Source organism: Ammodytes marinus (genome assembly GCF_949987685.1).
Source record: "Ammodytes marinus genome assembly, chromosome: 2".
Classification (NCBI taxonomy): domain Eukaryota; kingdom Metazoa; phylum Chordata; class Actinopteri; order Uranoscopiformes; family Ammodytidae; genus Ammodytes; species Ammodytes marinus.
Window position 1 is genome coordinate 21879456 of NC_137231.1, and position 7023 is coordinate 21886478.

Here is a 7023-nt window from a genome sequence, read left to right on the forward strand (position 1 = left end):
CAAGAGAATCGACCACCGCACCATTCAGTGGAGACTCATCCAACCTTTCTCTCTGGCCCCCACCCTCCCGTTCTTTTTCTCCTTCCCTCACTTCTCTTCATCCCGGTTATTCCCGTTCTCTGCAGCAGCCCTGTCGATCATGGCGCCAGGTGGCTGAGATATTTGTCTTTGGGTTGCCTTTGTTTTGTGTGTGTGTGTGTGTGCGCATGTGTGCGTGTGCAAAAGGTGTGCCAAGTGTACGCTTGCGCAGCATCTTTCGAAGGGCTGCGCCGGCTCTGACACAGGCTCAGCGGCTGTTTGAGAGATGCTGGATGACGCGTGTCAAGTGATATTAAATGTGAGACAGTCTCTCTTCCACCCTCAGTCGCACCACCCCTCCCTCTGCTCTGCCCATCCCGTCGCCCTGGACTGTGTCTGCTGTGGTTAGTGTGAGCCATGAGACTTTTCATTGGGGTTTGTAAAGAGGGGGGAGGCACCACGTCCAATGTTCAAGGCCTCACATCTCTGTGTGTGACACTTTGGCCTACATAGGCTCCTGGAAGGTCAATGTGGATACAGCTGAATAGACCGGGTGTGTCTTTGTGCGTGCACATACATAACTTGCCACATGCTTTTCTCTTTGCAATTTTTTCGGAATCCAAACAAATCTCTGTGGAGGTGCTTTGTGTGTGTGAGGTGCACATGTATCTGTGGGAATAATTGCTTGGTAATTAGTAATTGGGTGATTCTCATGAAGCCTAAGTGAACATGTCCAAGTCTTATTTCACAAAAGCAGCTTTTTATTATTAATACTTAAGATATTTTCTATAAAGATATTGAATGGCACTATAGGGTGAAATGGTTTTTAAAATAATTTTACCATTATTTTCATAATTTTTTGCAAAATATCCTGGTGAATTCTCATTACCGAAATGCGTCCGGATACATTATTCTATTGTTCTTTTCAATTCCCTAAAAATTCCTCTTCATATAAATAAAACAAAAGTATGCAGTATTATGTAAAACATTTCAATATTAATGGTGAATAGGGATATTTATGATATTTAACCCCAAAAAATATTTATTTAATGGAAAATTACTGTGTCCGCACAAACATTTTCTCATCACCGCAACGCAACTTCACCTGCCTATAAAAACTACCCTGTCACTTTAAATATACAAGCACTCCCATGATGCATTACTTGAAGCAGAAGATTCAAAATGGACACAAGGTCATTTGCACTCTCTTTACTCACATTATGAAATGTTTGTAAACGTCACTCAATCTTCCTGCTGGTTCACTATCGATTATCATTACCGATATGAGGTGATAATCTATACTTCTAAAACTTATATTACATAATTTTCTGTGATGGTTAAGACAATATAAGACTTCAACATGTAGCAAAGGTGGAAGGTGTGTAGCATGCTCGAATTTCAAGTTATTTGATAATTTAGCTATTTACTTCTCATTACCGTTACTCATTTTTCTCATTACCGCGTACTTTAAAGGCTCACATCGGTAATGAGAAGCTGTAGTACGGTAATGAGATCTTAATATAACATCCTTCAAATCAAAAATAAACCGTTGTTTTATATAACATCTTATTAATTTCTATCAATTATTATTATTTAATTTACTTTGAACAGTTATTAAAAATATAATTACTCAATATTAACTATGTTAACTACTTCGGTAGTTAACAATAAGGGAGAATTATATCTGACACATTTAATCTGAGAACAAAGGTATGAGGCCATATCTAAATGATAATTTTGAATGTTTTTGTGACTGCTGCAAAGACTAACAGACAATCAGCGCAAGAAGGCGGCAGCCAAAGCAAAAACTGTGGGAGAAACTATGGGTCGGATCCACTTAGAATGGATTGTGTGCACTAATAGCTCCAGGATTTGCTGCGAATAGCGTCCACAATCAGCTCTGTTATAGCACAGTATCCACAAAGGAACTGCCGGCGCCAATCTTAGTAACACTAGGTGAATATGATTCTAATTCCACCCTAGTGGTATTCCCACATTTGCATTTCATGAATGAATCACTGGCTCACTTATCTTCATCCGCTTATGCAGGCTCCAGTCGCGGGTGCAACGGATCCCTCATGGACCACAAATTTCCCTTTCCTAGGCACCATTAACCAGCTCTGACTGGGAGATCTCGAGGCGTTCACAGTATAGTACGGATAATATCTCCACTTAGCCTTGGGTCTTGGTAGTGCCTGGAACACCTCCCTAGGAAGGCGCCCAGGAGGCATCCTCACCAGATGCCCGAACCACCTCAACTGGCTCCTTTCTACGCGAGCGGCTCTGCTCCAAGTCTCTCAGGATGACTGATCTAGTTCATTCGGTCATTAGCCAGCCTTCATGACCATAGGTGAGAGTAGGGACACAGATCGACCAGTAGATGGAGAGGTAGACCTTCCGACTCAGCTCTCTTTAACGGTTCGGTAAAGCAAGTGCAATAAGGCCCTTGCTGATCCGATTCTCTGTCCAATCTCACACTCCATTTTTCCCTCAATCGCAAACAATACCCTGACAAACTGAACTCCTTTACTTGGGGTAAGGACTCATTCCCTATCCGGAGGAGGCAGTCCATCGGTTTCCTGCTAAATACCATGGACAAATCTCTACCGTTATACTGCCCGAACATAATCAGCAATACCATATTTATTACATATTAATTAGTCTTGCAGTGCCAGACCAAACAACAGCTAGTAGTATGGTCTGAATTGAAGCTATTTAGTTTCTAGTATACGGGGTAAAACTGGGCTGGCCTGTTTTTATTTCTTTAAACCAATCACAATCGTCTTTGGTGACGCTAACCCAGGAAGCCGTAAAGCGTGTGCAAATTAATGCCGACCATGGACCTATTGTAAAAGGTGACGACCCAAAACAGTTAATCACACACACGCGTGCCGTCTGTGTGCAGCAACAATATGAGCTGGATACTTTCAAGCCGTATCAAACACACTTCGCAGTCTCTGTTGTCTACCGTTCTGAGCAAAGCATAAACGGTAGACTACAGCGGGAAAGAGGAAGGGGAGGAGTTTGACAATGCTCCCGGCTCCATTAGAGATCCGTGTAGATGCAGGAGTGGAAATAGAATCCGTATGAAGACATATTCCGCCACTGTAACTAACATGGGGGATAAAGTGTAGTACTTCCAAGACGATAAGGAAGTCATCCCAGTGCCAATCCCGGCAACTTCTTCTGGTCGACATGTTTTAGTCTTGCCTAAAATTTCGGCAAAGTACTAAACAAAAGACTGAATTAGATTCAATGGAACTTCAATCAATTGCTTGTAATTTAAATCTTGTAACTTTCAAATGTCCATCAGTTATGTCATGTCCTAAGGACCTTTTCAATTAGGTGAAATAAAATCATTCTCATTACCGCAACATAAAATCTCATCCTCCGTAATGGACTTCTCATTACCGTTATGCATGCAATGAAACAGATATTTTAATATTATTATGTTCCAGATAAATGAATGTGTTAATTTATGATTTTATGTTCCTGAAGTATGCCCCACATGAATTTTCCGTAAATAATTTCTTGTTTACAAAGAGATTATTTGAAAAATTGGGATCTAAAATTACTTCCGTGTATCGGTAATGAGAGTTTTTTCAATTTAAATATGATAAAAATATATATAAAACACTGCTTTTGATGAACTCTGCTGTTCCTTAAATGTGCTCATTTGTGTAAATGTGAAAAATTAAGCAAAATGGATTTTTTTTAAATGGTCTGCTATCTTCATTCACTATATCGGTAATGAGAGTTAATCTGGATCATGCGGTTATGAAATTGGAATAAAATTGAAATGATTTTTTCCCCTTAGTAACTTTTATCAAAAACTAAAAGTCTACATTCTATTTCAGTCACTAGAGCTAGAAAATCCTTCAAAAAGAGTGATTTTATTTTGATGTCACTTTGACACACTTCGTGAGAATCACCCAATTAATGGGTGTGTATTTATTGGTTAATGTGCTTTTGTGTTGACATGCCATCCAGGTCTCTCTCAGACAGGCTAGTACCAACCTATTTTGACTGTTACGCATTTTATTTGTATTGTAAATTCAGAAAAAAAGACAATGATTTGTTAGGTACATTTGCTCAGCCGCTACATAGAACAAAGGAGGGTGGCATATAAATGGTTAACCTATTTCCTGGTTTCGTGTGTGTGTGTGTGTGTGTGTGTGTGTGTGTGTGTGTGTGTGTGTGTGTGTGTGTGTGTGTGTGTGTGTGTGTGCGTGCGTGCTTGTCTGCTTTATCTGTGTCAGGTAATAATGTGAAAGAATGAGTAGTGCACTGGGGTGCATAGTGCTATAATGGGACAGCTAGAGGAGGTGGGGGGAGGGGGGGTTACACCAGGATGCCGAAAACAGAGAACAGCGGCTGTGTGACCTCGGTGACTCCAGGAAGGAAGGGGTTAAGCACGAGCCGGCAGCGCTGCATGGGCTGCGTTACGCAAACTGGCGGCTGGCTGGAGCTGAAAGGGGAAGTGCTGAGCTCAGAGGAACACTGGCTCAGAGCCATCACTCCCTCCTCCCTCCTCTGAACACTCCCCCCTCTCTCCCCTCCCTCCCCCCTCCATCGCCTCTTCTGGCCCACTTCCCCACCTCCCCGCTACAGCTGAGCGCTCCCCATGCTTCCCACCGCCAGGCGTGGTGATGTGTGTGTTTGTGTGTCTGTGTGTGCCTGTGCTGGAATGCAGCTTCCCCCTCGGCTGGGGCCTGTGTGTGTGAGTGTGCATGTGTGTGTGTGTCTGTCTGGAATGATGCCTCCCCTTGTCTAGTGTGTGACGTCAGTACACACAACGGGTCAGCTTAGGGCTAGGCAGCATTCATGTGTGTGTGTGTGTGTGTGTCATGGGAGGGGGAAACAGGGGAGGAGTCAGTTATTGGAGAGAGAAAAAGGAAAGGGGAGGGGCTGTTTGTGAGCAGAAGGAGGCTGACTGCAGGGAGTCACTGAAGCCAGTATGCGTGCATGCATGAAGGCATCATGAGTGTGTGTCAAAGGGTGGGGTTGCGTGTGTGTGTGTGTGTGGCGGAGTGTGACTTTCCAAACTAAATGGGAAGGGTAAAAGAGTGTAAGGTTATTTCCTGGCGTGGACAAGTGAACCTAAAAAGTAAAACATACACACATTTGAGCCCACAATATGCGTTGTGCGATAGTTTTCAGTCTAGCGATGTGAGTGCCCGGCTATTTTCTTATGCAAATGAATTCCCTTCACTTTCAGCCATGTTAGTTTCGTTGCTGTGCTAGCTTTCTATACTTTTCTTTGATATTTTGCTTTTGGTGTCAAGACAAATCTTTAAAAAGCTGTTTTATCAAAAAATTAATCATCAAAGGATTTATAGGGCAAAGTTCAAATTAAGCAAAAGAAACACATCTGTGATCAATCCTGACAGCAAATGTCATTTTGGCACACTTTCTGCGTGCAAATTATGCATGTCTAACAAACACAGCCTCCAACTCACAAACACACATTCCAAAAGCAATGAAAATCGTGTATTACCATAGCTTTTGTTCTCATTCTGACCCACACTGGCCTCCATCATATGGAGAAAACCGGAAGTCTGGACCGTGTAGGTTTGTCATTAGAAAGACACTCAAACTGTGAAGTAGCAGACAATGGCTTTTCAATGGATCCCATTACCTCCGTGCGTGGCTCTACTGGGACAGACCTCTGCTAATTACACACATTCATTCCCAGCCAGCTGTAATTTCATTCACACTAATGAACCTTGCACATGGATTGGGATAATGTATAGTTAATGTACAGCCAGGAGACGGAATTAGCAGGCTACTGCCCTCTCCAGTGACAGGGATTTTTTGAATAGCGGCTATAGCAACCGTACACCTAATAGCACACAGGTGGCAATCTGAAATTACACCTATATGTGACACTATGGCATAGCTATACGTTATAAACAAATATTGTAGTCTGCATTTAAGATAATAGTCTTACATTTTGAAAATAGTATCTACTATTATGCTAGCTCATTGATACAGGAAATAGCTAGTCTAGCTTTGTCTAAAGTTTGCAACATATAGGCCTACCTCGCAGCAGAGAGACCAAATTGGCTGTTCCTGGGAAAGAAGTATTGCACACGAGCCCTGTAAAGGTACAACTTATCATTTGTACACTTCTGGTTTTTGTACTGTTAAACAAATAAAGGTATAATGTATTAGAGGTGTTGTTAAGATGGTTTTGTTACCCTGGGACTGAGTCAGACTAGCTGTTCACCTTTTCCTAGTCCTGGTGCTAAGAGCTATGCTCATCAGCTGCTGGCTGATCTTATTTTCTCATCACTTAATCCTTTTTGTCTCATGGCAATCACGGCCCTGAACACCGGCTTCACTGTCTTTCTGCACTGATCGGCCTTCCGAATGCCAACCTTTTGCCAACAGCCAGCTCTGGCTGACAGGCCCCAATCCAGCAAAAATTTGAATCCATTTTGAAATTGATAGTTACAAAATTGCAAGTCATTCCTGATGTACCGCATGGCAACTAAGTGGCAGCAGCCCAATAGTCGACTGTCATTTCAACCGCCAGCTGATGACAAGTCCAATCACCCGCACAGCCGTCAATGCCCTCTCTTTCACACACTCACACACAGACACACACACACACACACACACATGAAGATACTCTCTCTCTCTCCCATCCCTATGATTAGCATGCAGATTTTGCTGGCAGAATCTCAAGCGAAAGTAAAAGCATAGAAATTCATACTATACCTCGAAACATTAATTTATGCTTGTTTGTGTCAGTTTGGAATGAGTTTGGTCCATGAAATTGTACGTGTGTTTTGGCGCACGTGTGGGCGTGCAGGTGATGAAAACATACTCCCAGGGTGAGAGAGGCTCTTTGGTCTACCAATGGGGGTTAAGGCATAAATATGCCCCCCTCCAGAGCTCAGCTGTGTTATTCCAGCCCGTCCCACACCTAGGACACACACACACACACACACACACACACACACACACACACACACACACACACACACACACACACACACA